The sequence below is a fragment of the Castor canadensis genome, chromosome 18, assembly GCF_047511655.1.
Source record: "Castor canadensis chromosome 18, mCasCan1.hap1v2, whole genome shotgun sequence".
NCBI lineage: Eukaryota > Metazoa > Chordata > Mammalia > Rodentia > Castoridae > Castor > Castor canadensis.
The window spans coordinates 12,804,043-12,825,767 of NC_133403.1; the positions used below are offsets into that span (position 1 = coordinate 12,804,043).

General features: G+C 45.6%; 1 long non-coding RNA gene across 2 annotated transcripts in view; it reads left to right on the plus strand.

The window, feature by feature from the left end:
• Window positions 1–19,640, plus strand: part of LOC141418808 (uncharacterized) — a 54,346-nt gene extending 34,706 nt beyond the window's left edge. Inside the window, exons 2-3 of one of the 2 annotated variants that reach the window (XR_012443454.1) lie at window positions 11,598–11,819; window positions 19,476–19,640. This is a non-coding gene — a long non-coding RNA (uncharacterized lncRNA). Of the gene's footprint in view, window positions 1–11,597; window positions 11,820–12,852; window positions 13,315–19,475 lie in introns of those variants that run through there. The other variant, XR_012443455.1, reaches the window with a different exon arrangement.
• The last annotated feature ends 2,085 nt before the right edge of the window (window positions 19,641–21,725 follow it).

Here is a 21,725-nt window from a genome sequence, read left to right on the forward strand (position 1 = left end):
CTTTGAAGTCAATTTTTTTTTTCTTTTTGCCGAGCTGGGGTTTGAACTCAGGGCCTACACCTTGAGCCACTCTACCAGCCCTTTTTCGTGTTGGGTATTTTTTGAGTAGGGTTTCATGAACTATTTGCCTGGGTTGGCTTGGAACCATGATCTTCCTGATCTCTGCCTTCTGAGTAGCTGGGATTATAGGAGTGAGTCACGGGTGCCCAGTTCGTTGCCAATTTCATTCATCTCTGTTTTTACCTTTATTAGTTTCTTCTTCCTCCTTTTTTCAGGTTTGTTTTGTGCCTCTTTTCCCCACATCTCAAGGTTTGAGTTTAGGTGATTGATTTGAAACTTTCTCCTTTTCTAATGTATTAATTAAAAACTATAAATTCTTCTCACCACTGCCTTTTCTGTATCCCCTAAGTTTTGGCATGTTGTATTTCACTTTCATTCTGTTCAATGTATTTTTAACATTTCGGGCCGGAGTGGGGTGGGTGGGTGTATTTTACCCACAGATTCTATGTAAGTATGCTGTTTCATTTCCAAATACCTGGAGATTTTTCTCTTTTCTTCTGTTATTGATTCCTACTTCGAATTCATTGTTGTCAGAGGACCCTCTCTGTGATGTTAATTTCTAGAAGACCATTGAGGTTTGTTTTGCGGCCTCTGTTGGGATATGTTCAGTTCTTTCACTTTGTGTGTGTGAGTGAGTGTGAGTGTGTAGTGTTGGGGGTGAACCCAGGCCTTGTGCATGTTAAGCAAGTGCTCTACCACTGAGCTAACCTCAGCCTTTGATTTTTTTTTTTTTTTTGAGACAGTGTTTCGCTCTGTAGTCCAGACTGGTCTCAAATTTGTCTTGCTCTGCCTCAGCCTCCCAAGCGCTGGGATATCACATCATGCCTGGCAGTTTCATCATTTTTTGCTTTATGTGTTTCGTAGCTCTGTTGTTTAGTGCATACATGTTTACGATTCTTATGTATTCTCAGTGGGCTGACGTTTTGTCATAAAATGTCAGGCTCTGTCCCTGGTCATTGTTTTTTGCCCTAAAATCTACCTTATTTGATGCTAACATAGCCACTCCTGTTTTCTTTTCAGTAATGTTTGTATGAAACATCTTAAAGTGAATTTCTTACAGATACCATATAATTGAGTCATATTTTAAAATTCATTCTGTAATACTGGGCTTGGTGAATCATGCCTATAATCCTACCTACTTAGGAGGCAGAGATTGAGAGGATCTCAGTTCAGCCCCAGCAAAAAATGTTAGCATGACCCCATCTGAACCAACAAGCAGGTGCAGTGGCATGCACCTGGTGTCCCGTGGGAGAAGGGTCACTGTCTGAGGCTATCTTGGGCAAAAAATGTGAGAACCTATCTGAAACACAACTAAAGCAAAAGCGAACTGGGGGGAATGGCTCAAATACTAGGGTCTGCCTAGCAAACCCCAGGGTGGCCACACACACACACACACACACACACACGCGCACGCGCGCGCACAAAAGTTCATTCCATCATCTCTATGTGATTTTGCATGCATGTAATGTAATTATTGAGATGTTAAGGTGTGATCCTCCACTTTATTCTGTTTGTTCTTTCTTTTTGGCCTCTGCATTCTTTTTCTTGTCTTCCTATGGATTAAACAGTTTTCAGAACTCCATTTTTTATTTATTGATTTAATGATTGTAGAGATCCTTCGATGGCTTTTTAAGTGGATGTTCTCCATTACTGTAACTCATCAGAATTGACTGGTGGTGTCATTTTCCCAGTTTGAGGGAAGTGTAAAATTTCATCTCTCTTTATATCTCTTTACCCTCCCCTAGTTATAACAAACACAGGTGGGTGTTAGCACGAGAAATTCTGAGAAATGTGGTGCAGTCTGAACATCACAGAGTGTATTTATACAAAACTAAATGGTCTAGGTCAAGTGCTCCACGTGGTGCAATTTTTTTGTGTGTGTGGCACTGGGGTTTGAACTCAGGGCCTTCACCTTGAACCACTGCACCAGCCCTTTTTTGTGAAGCGTTTTTCAAGATAGAGTCTCGAGAAACTATTTTCCTGGGCTGGCTTCGAACCACGATCCTCCTGATCTCTGCCTCCTGAGTAGCTAGGATTACAGGCGTGGGCCACCAGCGCTCGGCTGTTTGTTTGTTTTGAGACAAGATCTTGCTATGAAGCCCAGGCTGGTCTGGCCTGGAACTTACCATCTTCCTGCCTCTGCTTCCCAAGTGCTGGGATTATAGGCCTGCACCACGACAGGGAACTCACCTAGCAAGCATAAAGGCCTGAGTTCAAAGCCCAGTACAGAGAGAGAAAAAAATGGTAACTGTGAAATGTATGAGACTATTGCTGACATAACACACAATAGTGTTTACACCAACTTTTTTTTGTTGGTGGTACTTGGTCTTTCTTGCTTGCGCAAGTACTGGGGCTCGAACTCAGATTCTCACACTTGCTAGACAGGCGCTCAACTGCTTGAGCCACACCTCCTGCCCTTTTTGCTTTAGGTATTTTTCAAGAGGGTCTTGCATTTATGCATTGGCCAGCCTGGACCACAATCCTCTTATTTCCGCTTCCTGTGTAGCTGAGATGACACATGCGCTCAGCTTCTATTGGCAGAAATAGGATCTGAAGAAATTTTTCTGCCTGGGCTAGCCTCAAACCTCCATCTTCAGCATCTCTACCTCTTGCATAGCTAGGATTATAGGCCTGAACCACTGTGCTTGGCTAGTAAGGATTATTTTTATTACTATTATTATTTAAATAAGCAGAAAGAGTATACTCTAAAATAACCTCTTAGGTGACCACGCTGACACATGAGCCTTTGGGGACATTCTAGATCCAAACAGAAATGCATTATGCTACAAGATTTTGATAGCTATAATGTCACTAGACAGTAGGCATTTTTCAGCTCCACTAAACTCTGAGATCACCATCTGTGTGGTCCATAGTTGACCAAAGTGTCAGTAGACAGTGTGTGACATAGCTTCTTTCCTTGACATACGTTTAGAACGGCATTAGGGAGAGCTATAAATTTGCTTCAGTCATCAAACATAACTTAGGAATGTCAAGAGGAGAAGGAAAACCTATTCTATTTACCCATCTTTTTTTATTTTTCATGTTTATTTCTTCCTGTTTTATTTTATTGTTTCCTTGCTGTTTGGATAATTTCCTCCAGCCATTCTTTTTGAGTAAGACACTTGAGTAAGTGTCTTGGCAACAGATTCTCTTAGTTTCCTTCATTTAAGAATGTCCTGTTTTCTCCTCCAGGCCTGAAGGTTCACTGAGCAGAGGATTCTGGGCTGGCAGTTCTTGCCTTTCAGTGAACAGTGCAGTGTGGCACTTCTTTCTGGCTCCCATCACTGCGGAAGAGAAATCTGCTGTAAAGCAAATTGTTCTTTCTCCTGGAAAGAGGATTATTTTCTCCGGATGTTTTCTGTCTCTACTTTGGGGAAATTTAATCGTAATGTGCCTTGGTATGAATTTCTCTGTGCTTACTTTGGGGTTCACTCAGTTACTCACATTTGTAGGTTTTGCTATGGTGCTGTGTCTTTACTATTTTTAAATTTTGTTTCAAGCATGTCCATAATTACTTGTTAAAGCATTCGTGTGGTGTCTACTTTAAAATCTTTCTTGGGTAGTTCTAACATCTCTGCCAGCTCAGGGCTGGCATTCATCAATGGTCCTTTTTCATTCAATTTCATCATACCAAGGACCATCTTCCCGGGAAGGAAGGATTTTCTATTGAAATATAGAAATTTTCAGGTTCCGAGATGCTAGATCTTATTAACTTGTGTTTTATTTTTAGATTTGTGTGTGTGTATGTGTGGGGTTTGAACTCAGGGCTTCACACTTGCTAGGCAGGTACTTCTCACTTGAGCCTCTCCACCAGCCTGCGTTTCATCTTTCACAGCTTTATTGAGGTAGTTGATCTGCAAGACACTGCACCAACTCAGAGTGCACAGTTGAATGTGTTTTGACATCTGTGTATACAGTTGGCTTTCCATATCCATGAATTCCAAATCACAGATTTAACCAACCATGGACTTGAAAGTCACTTCTACACTGAACCTGAACAGACATTTTTCTTGTCATTAGTCCCTCAACAACACAGTAACAACTATTTACATAGTAAATAATTCACATCGGATTAAGTATTGTAAGTAATCTGGAGATGATTTAACGTGCACAGGAGGGTGTGTGTGGCTTGTATGCAAACACGACACCATTTTCTATGAGGTGGAGCCTGTGTCCATTTTGGTATTCTCAAGGGGCCTCAACCCAGTCACCCAAGGATCGCAAGGGATGACTGTGCACCCTCACCAAGCCGCCACCACCATAATCAAGGTAATATCTGTCACCTTAAAAAGTTTCTTCCTGTGTTGGAGCGTGGCTTAAGGACCGAGATCCTACCTAGCAAGGACAAGGCCCTGAGTCCAAATCGTATTACCACCATCACTTCCCCCGAAAAAAGTTCCTTCCTGTTGTTTTTTAAAAATTGTGATGTTTTGTGTGTATGTGTGTATTATGTATATATGTATGTGTGCATATGTGTACGAGTGTGTATATATGCATATGCATGTGTGTATACGTATGTGTGTTTATGTGTGTGTCCACATATCTGTGTATGCACGTATGAGTATGTATTTATGTGTGTGTGTACATGCAGGTGTATCTGTGTATATGCATGTCCAGGTATTTGTGTGTCTATATATGTGTGCATGCAGGTATGTATCTGTGTGCATGTATATGTATTATGTGTACGTGTGTGTCTGTCTGTCTGTGTGTTGTGTGTATGTGTGTGTTTCTGTGTCCGCATGTGTGTGCATGTGTGTATGTGTGCATGCATCTGTGGGTGCGTGTGTGTCTATGTGTATATGTATGTATGCATTTGTACGTTTGTATGTATATTTGTATGCGTGTCTGTGTACATGTGTGTATGTGTGTATGTGTGTGTCAGTGCGTGTGTTTGTATCAATGTGTGTGTATGTATGTCTGTGTGCACACATGCTGGGGACAGGTGCTCCAGCACCTTCTTACCGCAAGGTGAAAGTAAAGTCTACATTCGCCCTGGATCTCCATTTATTCCCAAGGGGAGGTCTTTTTCTCTTTATTTGGAGCAGGGTTCTGATTCCTTAAGAGTCTCTGATGACACTACGTGAAGGTGGCCTCACTACCAGCCAGCAAAGAGTAGCTCATTGCTGGTAGGCGGGGATGTACATTAGTCTGTTTTTTAATGCTATGATGAAACACCTGAGTCAGTCTAACTTTATAAAGAAAAGAGGTTTACTTAGCTCATAGTTTGGAGGCCAAAAGTCCAAATAGCATGGTGCTGACTCTGGGGAGGACCTCTTTGGTGGTGTCACATCGAGGCATGTGGCATCATGGCTGGAGCATGTATGAAGGGGGGGATCACATGCTGTGACAGGAAGCCAGAGTCGGGGTAGGGGGCAGTCTTGCTTTTTTAAAACAACCCTGTCCATGGGACCTACCTGGGGTCCCTGAATAACTACATTAATCCCTTCTGAGGGCAGTGCTCCCAGTGACTAAGGACCGCACATCAGGCTCCACCACACAGTGGTTTCATTTCTTCCCACACTGCTACACTGGGGACCAAGCCTCTACCACATAAACTCTTAGGGGACAATCACGTCCAATCCATCACAGGCTGGGAGTCCAGGCTCCCCACATGCTTTCTATCATTGTGTCACCATGGGGTGCTTGTTCCTAAGCAGTGACAATGGCAGCTCGACTCCCTACGTGGCCTATTGCAGCTGGTCTCACACTCATGACCCTTTTACCTCTGCCCCTGTCTCCCAAGTACCTCAGAGTCTCCTGTGTTTTTTCCTTTTTGTTTTCTTGGGGTTTGACTTCAGGGCTTTGTGCTTGCCAGGCAGTTGATCCACCACTTGGGCCACACCTCCAGTCCTTTTTGCTCCATTTATTTTGGAGATAGGTCTTGTTTTTTGCCTAGGCCAGCCTAAACTCCAATCCTCCTATTTTAAGCTTCCCACTGTCTCTGGAGTGACAGGCACACACACCACCACGCCCAGCTCTTTTCCACTGAGTTGGGATCTAGCAAACATTTTTGCTGGTGCTGGCCTGGAACCAATCTCAGCCTCCTTCATAACTTGCAAAGTCTTCTTATGTTTATTTTATCTGTGACATCTGAGGTTTTTAGTTACACTTAGTGGGGGGAATTAGGAGAAATATTTCTATTCCACTTTTTTCCAAAGCGGAAGTTCCTGTTTTTGTTTTATATAATAATTTCCCCTGGGTGATACTTAGGCAGCCAGTTCTGACCGTCTGGTCTGGGAGGGTGGACTTGGGAATTGTTCCTGATCTGCTCAGGCTGCTCTCCCTGAGTGGACACTTGAAAGGCCCCCAGTCTCTTAGGCGATCAGAACAGTAGAAAAGGACTTCTAGATCTCAGAGTGTGGGCTGGGGCCTTGCAGAGGATGCACTGGAGGTGTGGGGTGGTGGACTGGAACTCTGGGCTCCAGGGGTAGGAGCCCTCTGCAAACCACACTGCCCCCTGGTGGCAGAGATAACTAGAAACAGGCTGGGGACCTGGAGTGGACTCCAGAGCCAGCCTGTGGGCCAGTGTTCTGGAGCAGGTAGGGGGTTGAGGGTGGGGGTGGGGGTGAGGATGGTGAACTGAGACAACAGCAGAGAGGAGGAAAGGGGTGAGATGGGGGGCAGACAGAGCAAGGGTGCTGGAGCTCCCCCACATTTACTTGCAATTTTTTTTCCCACACATTCATCACCTACAGTCAACCTTGGTCTGAAAATCTGAAACAAAAAAAATTCCAGAAACAAACAATTTATGTTTTGAACTCTTATGCTGTTTACATCCCCCTCCAGCCCTGTCGCTCTTTCATTAGCTGTCGTTAATCTCGTACTGTGACTATTTTACAAATCTAACTTTAACATGGGTATGTATGCATAAGGAAAAAGCATAATAAAAACAGGGTTTGGTACTAGCCACAGTTTCAGGCAACCATAGGATGTCTCAATACACATCCTGTGGATAAGGGAGGACTACTGGAGGTACTGTCTAGAAAACCTCCCTGAAGGGACACACAGGGGACCTCCACCTATCTTGGGGATGGTTTGTTCAGATGGTGGAGGATATACCAGAAAGTCCTGGAACTCTTTCAGAACACGAGGTATTGGACCTGCCCGTGCTTTGCCAGGTACTGGGTCCAGCTGGGGTCTGCCATGGGGCAGGAGCTCAGTCCTTTTGGGCTGCTGTAACAGAATCCCATGGCTTGAACATCTGAATTTATTTTTCACAATTCTGGGGGCTGGAAGTCTGAGGTCATGATGCCAGCATGGTCAGGCTGTGATGAGGGCTTCCTTTTGGTTACAGATGCTGACTTCTCATTCGTTGTATCCTCACTTGGTGGAGAGCGAGAGAGCTCTCATGAACTAATCACATTCCCTCATACCCCATTAAGGGGCAGATGTCAACATAGAATTTGGGGAGGGCATGGCCTTCAGGTCACTACAAGCAGAGCCAACCCTCAGAGGCTGGTTGGACACAGCACTGTGCCTGGATGCCCTGCAAACACTTTGGGGAGAAGAGGGTGTTCAGAGCCTCTAGTAGACAAGGGCTCCTCCTCAGCTCCTGCCTCCCACCAGAGGTTCTAGGACTAGGGCCCTCCTGACACTGGGCAATCAGGAGCTCCTGACCTGGCAGAGGGCCCTGTGGTAAACAGCCTTAGGGCCAGAGGAGGTGTGAGGACAAGGAGGAGGAGGTGAAGCAAGGGACCGGAGGTGCGAGGAGGCTGTCTTAGTGAGTTTTGTGCTGCTTTAACAGAAGACAACAGACTGGGAAATTTACAATGTAAAGAAATTTCTTCCTCACAGATCTGGAGGTTGGAAGTCCAAGATCAAGGTGCAGGTGCCTCGCGAGAGCCTTCTTGTTGCATCCCCACATGTGCAAGGTGTTACCTGGCACCAGGGCAAAGAGAAGGTGTCCAGGTGTGCATGCATGGCGGGGAGAGGGAGAGGGAGAGGGAAAGAAACAGAGAGGGAGGAAGAGGGAGGGAGAGGAAGGAGGGAGAGAATAGAGAGGTGACAATCCCACTCCTAGGATGGTGGCATTTTCCATTCATGAGAATAGAGCTTTCGAGGCCGATCGCCTGTTAAGAGCTGTTCACCACATCCTGTAAAACCCAGGTGAATGAAGTTCTGTCTCCATAGCTCTCGCATTTGGCAATCTTGCAGTCAGCGTCGTGTGGACACCTCCAGGCAGCACCACCGGTGTCCTCCCAGGGCCCCCAGGAGCCACAGCTGGGGCAGGCAAAGAAGCACAGCACCAGGGTGAATGGAGGGGTCTCTTCTGTCCCCCAAAGTACTCTGCCCTCAAGAGCCGGTTCTCTGAGCCCAGGATGGGAGGGGCAGCCTTGAAGATGTCTGTGGTGCCTTCGGGGTCTTTCTTTCCCCGGCTTCCTTCCATCCAGACTATTTGAAGTAACCACACCCTTTCCTAAACAGGCTGCTTCATTCTTTTACATGGCCACACTGGGGTTTTCCAAATCTGTACAGTCTTCTTCCCTTTTAATTATGAATTCCATCTTGAAGTAATTTCTGTCTTCTTGTATTTTGCTACACACAGCGAAGGAGCCACTAGGTCTCTTCAATTCACCTCAAGTCCCCTTAATCCCATTAAGCTTAGGAATTGAAATATAGGAAAGAAATGCCAGAAAAGTGTCAGTAAAGGGCAGTCCTGGGTCACTGTGACTGCAGGTGAAACTCAGGGAAACCTTGAATGAATCCTCTAGCTGTACTTGCTTTTCTTCAGAAACTTTGTGCTGGAGGTGTAGAGTGCCATCGGTAAAAGAGTGCTTGCCTAGCATGGGTGAGGCCTTGGGTTCAATCCCCAGCATTGTAAAAACTATCATCTATCTATCATTTATCTATCTATCTATCTATCTATCTATCTATCTATCTATCATCTATCTACTCTCTATCACCTATTTATCTATCTCTATCTACTATCATCTACCTATCAATCACCTATGTATCTATCTACTGTCTATCTATCTACTCTCTATTACCTATCAATCATCTATCTATCTACCTACCTACTTCCTATCACCTATCAATCATCTATCTATCTATCCATCTATCTACCTATCACCTATCTATCTCTATCTACTATCATCTACCTGCCTATCAATCATCTACCTGTCTATCTACCTACCAACTCTCTATCACCTATAAATCATCTATCTACCTATCTATCTATCACCTATCTGTCTATCTCTATCTACTATCATCTACCTACCTATCAATCATCTATCATCTATTTATCTATCCAGCCACCTATCTATCATCTAGCTATCTAGCTCTAATGTCAGAGGCACCAGAGTGAAGCAGCACTCTCCCACTAGGTTTGCTGTAGGATATGACATATGGACCAAGATGATAATGGCTGCCTATGTTGTGTTTCAGGAACTTGGAGGTAGCTCAAACCAATTGAAACCTCTCATGTTTCAATTGATTCTGTACAAGTGTCCAATGGATACCTTTGTAATGCCAGAGGACCAAAAACTTCATCCTCAGAGCACACCAATGCCACCATTTTCCAAGAAAAGCTAAGCAATTTGTCTAAGAAAAGCTAGGATATTTGATTACACATGTGTAGACCATAAATAACATCACTTTTCCTCATTTCCAATCTCCTTTGCCCGGGCCTAATGCACACGTACCCTGAGGAGAGCAGGCTGTCTACTATGTTGTGTAGAACAGTAGCTCTCGGGCTGGACCTTGTCCCAGGGGACCCCATTTCATAACCCAACAAAGGGCTCCCTTCTGAGTGCACATGTTAGGTGAAATGACTCTACATTTTGTTCGTGCAAGTAAACAACCAGCACCTGTCCAGCACAGCTACAAGGCACAGACTGATAAATAATGTACTTATGCAAATCCAAATTGCCACCTATGAACTTATCAAGTTAAATCAGGAATATATGAACACATGAGTGTATCAAAACCACATCAGAAATCAGGTGCTGGTGGCTCACACCTGTAATCCTGGTTACCCAGGAGACAGAGATTAAGGGGATCGCAGTGTGAAGCCAGTCAGGGCAAATAGTTCACAAGACCCTATCTCAAGAAAACCCTTCACAAAAATATGGCTGGTGGAGTGACTCAAGTGGTAAAGTGCCTGCCTACAAAGCATGAGGCCCTGAGTTCAAACGCCAGTACAACCAAAAAACCCAAACCAAAACAAAACACATCAGAGAAATCAGGCCTGTGAGTTCAGCAAACACAGCACACCGATGGATGATACATCTCACCTGCATCATATAAAAGGAGGGGAATCTGACACGGATAGGCAGCACCCACCAACCATGTACTGAGTGCATCATGAGACTGACAGGCCACAAACTCCTGTCCTTTTCCCCGGGGCTTCACTCAGCCCCAGGGACACCACCCATCAGGACCTCTTGGACCTTTCGCTGTACTGGGGTTTGAAGTCAGGGCCTTGCACTTGCTGAGCAGGTGCTCTACCACTTGAACTATGCCCCCAGCAAACTTCTGCCCCTTTGAAACAGTTCTGCACCTTGGCAGCCCAGCACCTGGAACAGCTCAGTGACTGGGTTCCTTAAGATATTCCCTTATCTAACCACCTGCAGTGACTCTCTTTACATCTGTATCTGCTCTCTGCCTTTGTTTTTGAACTCTGGGGCCACTTTAACCTTTTCTCAGCAATTCTGTAACTTATATATTACTGGGTGAAGTATAATATGTGATCTGGTTATTAATACTAGGTAATTAAGATTGGACTAGAGGGCTGGAAGGGTGGCTCAAGTGATAGAGCCTAATAAGTGTAAGGCCCTGAGTTCAAACCCCATTCACACACACACACACACACACACACACACACACAATTGAAATAGAATAAGAGAACCTGTGATCATGATTGCCAAGCAAAATCAAGAGTACTTGGTGAATCATCAGGCATGAGGGTGCACACTTGCAATCCCAGGACATAAGAGGTTGAGGACGGAGGATCATGAGTTTGAGGCTAACCTGGGCTACATAGTGAGACCCTGTCTCAAAAAACAAAAACCAAAAAAACAAAACCAGAGTCCTTGGTGAATTAAAACCAATAAAATTGGCATAGCTTATGAATTTATTATTTGATGAATTTTGACATTGTGGATGTATAAAAATGTGTTTATGTTACTGCCGTAGACTGCTAATGGCATGCCCCTTAACCCTATTCTTGGGGAAGTGGGTTTGAGGCTTGGGGTTCCCACCTCCAAACAAACCCTTTTTTGCAAAACTCATAGCTTCAGTGGTTGGCATACTGTTTGGTAGGCAAGACGGTGTCATTTAGTGACAATGCAACCACCGTGGGCCTGCATCTGATCTGTGAGCAGAAGTAGAACACTTTCCACCCCTGCCATTATCTCCTCAGACTGTTTTTGTTCGTTAAAAAGTTTGACAAGATTGAATATAGCAAGGGTGATGAACGGATGCTATTCAGGTACAAACGTAATTGACACAGGCACAACTGATGAAAACTGCATACACAATTTTCACAATAAATGGCCTGGGGCCAGCCATTCTACTCCTTGATTTTTTTCCCCCTACAGGAGCACCAGCAAATGTGCAAAAGGAAGACAAAGAAGGCTGATCATGGTGGCGCTGCTTATAAGATTGCTCTCTGGATGCAATCTGAATGTCTACAAATGAGGGAAGGCAAATGAAAAACAGTGTGTCCACAGCCTGAAATGCCAAGAAGCAATGAAGAGAATGTGAGCCAGCCACACTCCTGGTCATGGGAAGATACTAAGATGTATCAGAGCAGAAAACTGGTAAGCCAGTCACAGGATGCCATGTGTGGTGTGATGCCATTTTTTTTTTTTGGTGGTACTGGGGTTTGAACTCAGGGCCTCACACTTGCTAGGGAGGCACTCTACCACTTGAGCCACTCCGCCAGCCCTTTTTTGTGTTGAGTATTTTCGAGATTGGGTCTCATGAACTATTTGCCTGGGGATCCTCATGATCTCTGCTTCCTGAGTAGGTAGAATTACAGGCGTGAGCCACCAGCACCTGGCTAAGGTGATGCCATTTATATAAAAAGAAAAAACAGCAGCCAGGTGTGGTGGTGCATGCCTACAGGAAATAGAGGCAGGAGGATCATGAGTTCAAAGCCAGCTGAGGAAAAGTTAGTGAGACCCTATCTCAAAAGCAAACAACAACAACCCCAAAACACTGGGGGCACAATTAAAGTGAGGTAGAATCCTAACAAGCACAAGGCCCAGTGTTCAATCCCAGTACCATAAAAAAAAAAGAAGAAAGGGAAGGAAGGAGGGAGGGAGGGAAGGAAGGAAAGAAGGAGGGAAGGAAGGAGGGAGAGAAGGAGAAAGGGAAGGAAGGGAGAATGGAGGGAAGGAGGGAGGGAGGGAAAGAGGGAAGGAAGAAAGGAAGGAAGGAGGGAAAGAAGGAAGGAAAGAAGGAAGGAAGCAGGGAAGAAAGGAGGAAGGGAGGGATGGAGGGAGGGAAGGAAGGAAGGAAGGAGGGAGGGAGGGAGGGAAGGAAGGAGGAAAGGAGAGAGGAAAGGAAGGAAGAAAGGAAGGAGGAAGGAAAGGAAGGAGGAAGGAAGGGAAGGAGGGAGGAAGGGAGGGAAAGAGGGAAGGAAGAAAGGCAGGAAGGAAGTGAGGGTCAGACAGATAAGAGGGTGGATTACCAGAGCATCCTAAGTGAGGACCTTACTTTGGCAACCCCCTCCCCTCTGGAGCAGGAGTCAACACACTTTCAGGAAAGATTGTACCACTTACAAGCACCATAAGATGAACCCACACCTTAGCAAGGGGCATGATCATGTTTTACATGCTTTTATGGTAGATTGCGTCAAAGATGGCTCCACGATCCCGCCTCCTGTCTACGCAGCCTATGAGATCCCCACCCCTCAGATAACTTCCCTCTAGTCAACAGAAGTCAGCAACATTAAGAATGTGTGCTGTGCTCACGTTAGACTCACTCTCACTTCCTGGCTGATTTTGATGGAGCAACTTGCCATGTTGGGGAGGTCCATGTGCTAAGAAACCAAGGACGGGCTCCAGCCAACAGGGAGCCAAGAGTTGGGAGCCTCAACCCAACATTCCAGAGAAAGCGGATCCTCCAATAACAGTGTGAGAGAGCTCAGAAGTGGATGCTCATCCAGTCGAGCCTTCAGATGAGAACACAGTCCTGGCTGACTCTTCACAGCCTCTAGTGAGACCAGGTTCAACTAAGCCATTCCCAAGTTCCTTTTCAAAATACTTTCGTAAGTTTCTAATTGACACACGATAATTGTACCTATTTTGGGGGTACAGTATATGTCAGTACATGTATACAGTGCACACAATCTTATCAAGATAATTGGCACATCTATCCCTTGAATGTTTTACCATGTCTTTGTGTTAGGAATATTGGAAATCCTCTCTACTACCTAGTTGAAGTAGTCATTAATTATTATTAACATAGTTTCCATTCCTGAACATTAAAAATTATTCATTGTTGGAGTAGCTCAAGTGGTAAGAGCACCTGCCTAGCAAGTGTGAGGCCATGAGTTCAAACCCCAGTTCCACCAAAAAAAAAAAAAAAACCTAAAATTCAAAAATTATTCTTTTTCTTTCGTGGTACTGGGGTTGAACTCAGGGTCTCTTGCTTGCTAGCTAGACAAACTTACAGCACATGTGTTAGCCTCAGCTACCAAGTTTGAGGCGATTTGTTACATAGCAGAGGATAACCAATACACCTTCCTATGTGAATGAAGACAAATGCAGTTTGTTTTTGTTTGATGTGCTCCCCTCTTCAGTATGTGGTGAACAGACAGGAGGATCCCCTTTTGCTAGGAGAAGCAAGGTCTCTGGCCCCCAATGTTCCCCGCCCAGGACAGGCTGTGCATCCTGGCTCCTTTTATTCTGTATTTGCTGTCTCATGACAGGGGCAGGAGAAAGAATTCATCATAAGGGAAATTCAATTTCCTCAAGTCTCTCTGTGTTTCAACTCAAAACCTAAATGAACAAAAATAGATATCCCATTGAGCAGTTTCATCTTTAAAGAGGAAGGTTGGGGGTGGGAACAGGGTTGAGTTTAAACTACAGACATGCCGGGACTCTCCAGCTTGTTCCCACAGTACTGACTGCATGTGTTAAAAATACCTTCAATACCAAAAATTACAAAGCATGTAACTAATCCTGTGCCTCAGAGCCAAGAAAAACAGTTCAAGTCACACACAATGTATGGCTGAAAACGCGGGTTTTCCACTAAGCAGGGAAATGTGTGACTGCCCTCCACACCAGGCTGACAGCCTGTGCCCTGGGCACTGCCCCTGCACCAGACAGCTGGGTGGCTCCTCCCATGGGCAGGCTGTGCCACCCCAGAGCCTGTCTCCAGCCCTTGAACTCCATCTCAAATGAGCTGTTTCTATGTTTAGCAGGACCCTTGCCCGGGCAAGCATGGTCTAGATACTCCTAGGACAAGGACTGGGCTCTTCTCCCAGAAGAGAAGGCAGATGACTGATTTATAGTAGGTGCCTAGCCAACATCAGGGAGCAGCCAGGTGACAGCAGAGTTACAGGCAGAGGAAAGCAAGTATTCCAGGTGGCAAGAGCAGCTTCCAACCAGGGGTGACTCTTACATAGAAACTCACTTAACCACCCAGGACTCTGAGAGGGGCCTGTGTACCCATCTCTCAGACAGAAACGGTGAGGCACAGGGAATTCCATGGGTCAACCAAGCTCCTTGAGGTGAATGAACCCTGATCCAGGTCACCATCATGAGTGCCACCAAGCTGTGCCCACCATGCCTGGTTCTTTGTTGGTCTTCTCCTGCTGTCCACACCACAGCCTCCTGATGCTCCATTGGTGTGTCTTTGTGCCTGGAATCCCTTGCCCAGCAAGCCCAAGAGCACAGCCCAGTCTCAGCTTCCAAAGGAACTTTGACAGGGAGAACTTCTACCTAGGCCATCCAATTGCCAATTAGCCCCAAGTTCAGGCCAGTTCTCCTGCTGTTCTGGAGAGAAGGATGCACCTGTGAGTGACCCCATGTGGCACTGGAGGTGACCATGCCACAGAGGCAGGGTGAGGCAGGCTATTACACTCTCACACAGATAAGCAGGAACAGCCTGCGTGTCCACATTCCCAGAGGCTCCATACAGCTCAAAAGGCAGGGGCAGGGCTGTGACCTTCTGGCTCTGCTTGGGCAGCCAGGGTGACGCCTGCCCCTCCCCCAGCTCAGCCTGCTAGGCTTGTCCTTCCTGTGTGTGGGACCCCACCTGCAGTCCCCACCTGCCTCTCATTTACATTTTTTTTTTTTTTGGTGGTCGTACTTGAGCTATACCCCCTTCTGCTCTTTTGCTTTAGTTATTTTTCAGATAAGATCTTGAGTTTTTGTCTGGACTGGCGTTGGACCAGGATTCTCCTACCTCTGCCTCCTGAGTAGCTGAGACCATAGGCGTGCACCACACTGCCTGGCTACATTTACTTTTATTTAAAAAAGTGTCTTTAGGGCTGGTGGAGTGGCTCAAGTGGTAGAGTACCTGCCTAGCAAGTGTGAGGCCCTGAGTTCAAACCCCAGTCCTACCAAAAAAATAAAATAAAAAACTATTTTTGTTTGTTTGTTTGTGTTTCTGTTTTTCTGTGTATGGGGGTACTGGAGTTTGAACACAGGACCTCACACTTGCTAGGCAGGCGTTCTAACACTTGAGCCACTCTGCCAGCTAAAAAAGAATATTTTAAAACAATTTTTTAGAGCAATTTGAGGTTCATAGGAAAATGGAGCAGAAGTGACAGAAATTTCCCACATGCTCTCCCAAGCTGTGTTGTCCCCACCCAAGGAGTACACGTGCTACAGTCAATGAACCCCAACTGCCTCATCACTGTGACCCAGATGCCTTGAGGCTCACTCACTCTGTGAATTTGAACAAATATGTGATGACATGCTAGTGTCAGACTAAATAATTTCACTGTCCTAACAAATCCTCAGTGCTCTACCTATGCTCCTTCTCCTCCCCGACTGGCAACCACTGATCTCTTCACCACCTCCCTAGTTTTTCCTTCCTTTTCTGGAATGTCATATAGTTGGAGCCACACAGCATGTTATCCTTTTCAGATTGCCTTCTTTTACTCAGCAATAGGTAGTCAAGCGTCCTCCATGTTTTCTCATATCTTAATAGCTCATTTTTTCTTAGCAATAAATAATACAGTAGGCCCTTGGTATAGGTGGGTTTATGGAGAAAGTGTCCATGGGGAAAAAGCACTCATGCTTAGGATGCATGGTCTTCAGTACTGTACTGCGCGTTTCCCATAATGGCCACCCAACTGTTGCTACAGACATGCTGCCTTTCAAGGAATCTCAGATTTTTCACTTGATTGCTTTAAATCAAGCACACTTTTACCTTGCTTTTTGGGCACCATTTGCTTTTTTAGGAGACAGATTTTCACAAAACAAAGTGCACAGACACACTGAGCAAATCCCACAACTGATGACAACGTGGGACTCAATGAGAGCGTCTCTGAATCCACATAGCTATGTGCACGTGGGAATTTAAATTTTTTGTTTGTGAAATTTCATTTGGTTATTTATTTGTGGTGCTTGGTCAAAATCTCATCAGATAAATCTGCAAATAAGGCAGGTTTAATGTATTCGGTTGTCCTGAGGAACCGGTGTCATTTTACTCCTTCACCCACTAAAGGATATCTTAGTTGCTTCCAATTTTGGCAATTGTGAATAAGGCTGCTGTAAACATCTGGGTGCAAATTTTGTTAGGCCTAAGATTTCAGTTCCCTGGGGTAAATGCCAAAGTACCAAATCACTAGATTGTATGGGAAAAATACCCTTAGTTCAAAAAATAAGCCAGACTACACTCACACCTGTGATCCTAGCTACTTGGAAGACTGAGACTGGGAGGATTGCCATTCGAGGCCAGCCCAGGCAAATAGTTCAAGAGATCCCCATCTCCACAATAACCAGTGAAGTGGACTAGAGGTGTCACTCAAGCTTGCTTTGCAAGCACAAAGCTCTGAGTCCAAACCCCAGTCCCACTGCCAAAACAAAAGAAAACAAACAACATAAAACAAAACAAGCCAAGCATGGTGACATACCCCTGTAATACCAGAACTCAGGAGACTGAGGTGGGAGGATCACTTGAGCTGAGGAGTTTCAGACCAGCCTGGTAGCAGTGAGATCCCATCCCAAATGAAGAAACAAGAACAATAGCAATAAAAAACCCAAAGCAAGAAAAAACAAAAAACAAAGTGACTGCTCCATTTTGCATTCTGCCATCAATGAATGAGATTTTCTGTTGATTCACATTTTATCTTATTTATTTTACTGTTAATATTTTTGGGACAGAGTCTCACTGTGTACCCCCAGCTGGCCTCTAACTCAGGATCCTCCTGCCTCAGCCTCCCAAGTGCTGGGACATATTTACATTTGGATGCAACATTTATTAGAATTTTAGTATCAAATGCCTTCTTTATAGAAAAATTGAAAACCGAAAGGATGATATACAGAATAAAAAGAGAACTGGTGCAGTGTGGAGCCCTTTGTTTTGCTCCAGGGCCTGCCACAGCAGGACCAGCACAGACAGACCTTGTCCCAGGGGATCTGTCTTCCTACATAGGAGACCAAATGACCTCAATACTCAAATAAGTCATTGCTACAACTCAGTAGAGAGCATGGGATGGGGGCAAGTGCCAGGAGAGTAGGGAAGCAGGGGGAGATGGAGTCCCCAGGAGGGTGGGCTAGGGGAGGAGCGAGGGGCAGGGCCCAGGCAGCCCAGGAATGGCAGCCACTCTGGGCTGGCTGGGCTGGGCTGGGAAGCGGCATGGTTTATGGAATTGCAAAGTTGGGTTGTCCTCACTGATGGTGAGGAGTAGGGTGAGCGCTCACCTCAGCCCCTCCACTCTTAGTCTTTACTCAGTGTGGCAGTGCTGGGGTCCCCCACTCCTGGAGCAGGTAGACTCCATCCATCTGAGTGCTGTCCTATTTCTCTAGGGCTCAGTTAAAGAGTGACCCTGCAGACGTGAATTTCTGAGGCCAGGAGAATTTCTGAGAAATACTGGTTTGAAGAGGGGCAGCGAGGATGGAACAGAATAGAGATGGGGAAGAAGAGAGAGCTCACATCCTAGAAGCATGGCCCAGCTTGGCATAGACTCTAATGTCCTGAAAGCCAGTTTCCTGGCCACCCACTCCATAGACTTCCCACTCTGCTGCATTGTGACTTTAAGCTGTGTCACAGTAACCTGTGTGATTTAACCAGTTCCCTTCTGGCAGGTTTCATGTTCCTAATATACTAATAACCAACTGTGACAGATGAGCAGGGAATATCCTTGCCCACGACTCTGTCTGCAGGAGGGCCCAGCAGCTGAGCATAAAAAGTGCACATTTTTTTGGTATGATTTTTATGTTTGTACTCATCTTAATAATCTATAGTTGTTCTAAGCCTCATCATTGCATTTTATTTCTGAAGGGATAAGACCTTCATTTCTGTTGAAAGAGGAAAAGATCATTTATAATTTTTTTTTTTGGTGGCACTGGGGCTTGAACTCAGGGCCTCACGATTGTTAAGCAGGTGCTCTACCACTTGAGTCACTTCACCAGCCCTTTTGTGTGTGTGTATGATTTTTGTTTTGTCCTTTGAAGATAGGGTCTCACAAACTTACCCAGGCTGGCTTTGAACCTCGATCTTCCTGATCTCTGTCTCCTGAGTAGCTAGGATTACAGGTGTAAGCCACTGGTGCACCATAAAATCATTTATAAATTAAATCAAGAGGAGAAAATATCTTTGAATGTGCACTTCCGCCCAGTATTTTTAATGCAAAATTCTGAAACACACACTCACGTTGAGTGTGTTTAATACACACACAGTCATCTCTTAGTATTCTGGGGGGATCAGTTCCAGGACACCCCCTTGATTCCAAATTCTGAAGATGCTATAAAACAGTGTAGTGGAGGTGGGGGAGAGGCTCAAGTGGTAGAGTGCCTGTCTAGCAAGCGTGAGGCCCTGAGTTCAAACCCCAGTACTGCAAAACAAAAACAAAAAACAACATAGTATTTGCAGACCACTCCCTGTACTGTAAATCACCTCGACATTACTTCTAATTCCGTATACAGGTAAGTTCTGTGCACATCGTTGGGGAACAATGATAAGAAAAAGAAGCCTGTACATTTTCAGTACAGATAGAATTTTTTTCTTCGTGTTGTGATAAGGTCTCGTTATGTGGTTCAGGCTGACCTTGAAGTTGCTTAAGTCGCCCAGGCTGGCCTCCAATATGCCATCCTTCTCCCTCCACCTCCTGAGTGCTGGTATATCAGCCACGAGCCACCATGCTCATCCTGTCTTGTTTTTCTGAGACAGGGTCCCATTTTGTAGCTCAGACTGACCTCAAATTCTCAGTTCTCCTGCCTGGACTTCCCAAATGCTGGGATTATGGACGTGCAGCACAAATGTGATTACAGGATGTCATTTTCCATCTGTAGGTGGTAAATTCCCTTGGCTGTGAGACTCATGGATTTGGAGGGTGGACCTCATCTATAAATAGAAGAAAATGTATGAAATGGAATTCTCGTATACCATGCACATCAGGTAGATTTGCAAATATCATTTTATTGTACTTGCTTCATCTCTTTTTTCCTTTGCCTGAAATTTATCCCTAAACATCTTGGGATATGTGAGAAGATAAGAAAATTTTAAAAAATCATCACAACACTTGTCAGATCCTGTCTGCTGTCCAGCGTCTCCCCAGCTGCCCTGCACCCTCCATGGCTGTGACCGTGGCCATTTCAGTTTGCTGTCTTGCTCTGGGGCCAGAGGCTCCGTCCTGAGCAGGGCTGTCGCTGCTCCGGTGTGGCCCACCCCAGCACCCAGAATGCCTTGCCCTCCTGGGTAGAAAACAAATGTGCTTATAACCAAAAAGATACTTATTAACTTTGGAAGAAGTTTAGAAAGAAATACAAAGTATTTCAACTGAACTGAGTTTTGTGTCACTAATCTTTCAATAAGGGAAATGATCCATGAGTAATCACTGGACTCTTCACGCTCTGGGAGGCACATCCCGAATGGGGACCCCTGGTACATGGGGGTTCTCTCACTCCTCCAGCTGCACCCCAAAATAAACCAGCAATGGCTCCAGTCAGATGGTCTGATCAAGTCCCTCCTCCATCCACCCACTCTTTCTCTCCTGTACCCCTCCTACTCTTTAGTTTAGGTTTTCATGATTTTTCTAATGGCACGTAATTCATATACCTTAAGATTCACCCTTTTGGACTGGCCTAGTGACTCAAGTGGGAGAGCACCTGCCCAGCAAGCGTGAATCCCTGAGTTCAAACCCCAGCACCACCAAAAAAAAAAAAAAAGATTCACCTTTTTAAAGTGTGCAATTCAGTGAAATAAAAGGAAATAAAGGGGATAAAGGAGCCCAGGGAAGCCAGAGCCAGAGCCCCTCTCTCTCGGGGCTTCAGGGCCTTGTGGGGACCAGCTTGGGACTGACCAGTAAGAACACCATTGAGGGCAGAGGAAGTGTCAGTTAGATGTGTAAGTTAAAGGAGGCGGCTGGGGTCCGGACCTCGGATGGGCTCTTTGCACTCACACAGCACCTCCAAACTAAGTTGTCTGTTATCCATAGGAAGCAGGTAGCTCTGGGAACAGTAGGCTCTCCCCAGCCAGCCTGGCCTCCCCAAATGTCAAAATTGTGAAACAGAAAAGATATGATTTGTGAACACTGGCCACCAGCTCTAGGGCACCCTGTCTGTGTCTAAGCCATGTTTCCCAAACCATTGAGTTTACCCTTACGAATGACAAATGTGGAAACATTTACTGATAGGTCTTGTGCACACATCAGTATGTTGGCTGAGTGAGCTCCTATGCAGACATCACAGCCCCATCAATTTGACACAAGTGCTTCTTAGTCCAGTTCTGTGCACTCAAACTCAGAACTCAAACTCCACATGGCTTATTTTGTCATTCCTTTCCGTATTAGCAGATCTCCACTCATTGCCTTTTATTTTATTTTTTTTTAACAGCCACCCACCACCAAACAGATGCACTGGAGGTCTGGCAGCTTACACACCGCCTCTTTCTGTGCATTTCACTGTGGAAACACTTGCTGAATGGCGGCTCCAGGAATCTCCTTGAAGAGGAGTCAGGGAGGTGTGAGCAGCCTTGCCTGCAACCTGGGTACACAGGCCATGCCACCCTTGGCCAGCAATTCCTCCCAGAGAGAGATCTGTTGTCCTCGTGACTCCTCTGTAGGGGCCGGGCAGAACCACAAGGTCATCCTTCCAGCTCGCTCAGATCTTCTATGGAAAGAGTCAGGGGAAGCCAGGCACTGGTGGCTCACACCTGTAATCCCAGCTACTCAGGAGGCAGAGACCAGGGCAAATAGTTTGTAAGACCCTATCTCAAAAATACCCAGCACAAAAAGGGCTGGCAGAGTGGCTCAAGTGGGAGAGCACCTGTCTAGCAGGCGTGAGGCCCTGAGTTCAAACCCAGTGTTGCCAAAAAAAAAAAAGTGAGGGAAAGGCCAACCAGCTGTGCTATGTCAAGGTCAAGAGCAGGTGCCTGGAGAATCTAAGTCATAGGGTGAGGGGTGTGAGGCCTAGTCCAAGTGAACCTGCAGGGACACCGTGCCTCACGGAGCAGGTGCTGGACCTGCAGCTCCCAGCCACTGCCCGCAGCCACTGTGCATTCTGAAAGAGCAAGGACCTTGTCTCTGTTATGAACTTCTGTGC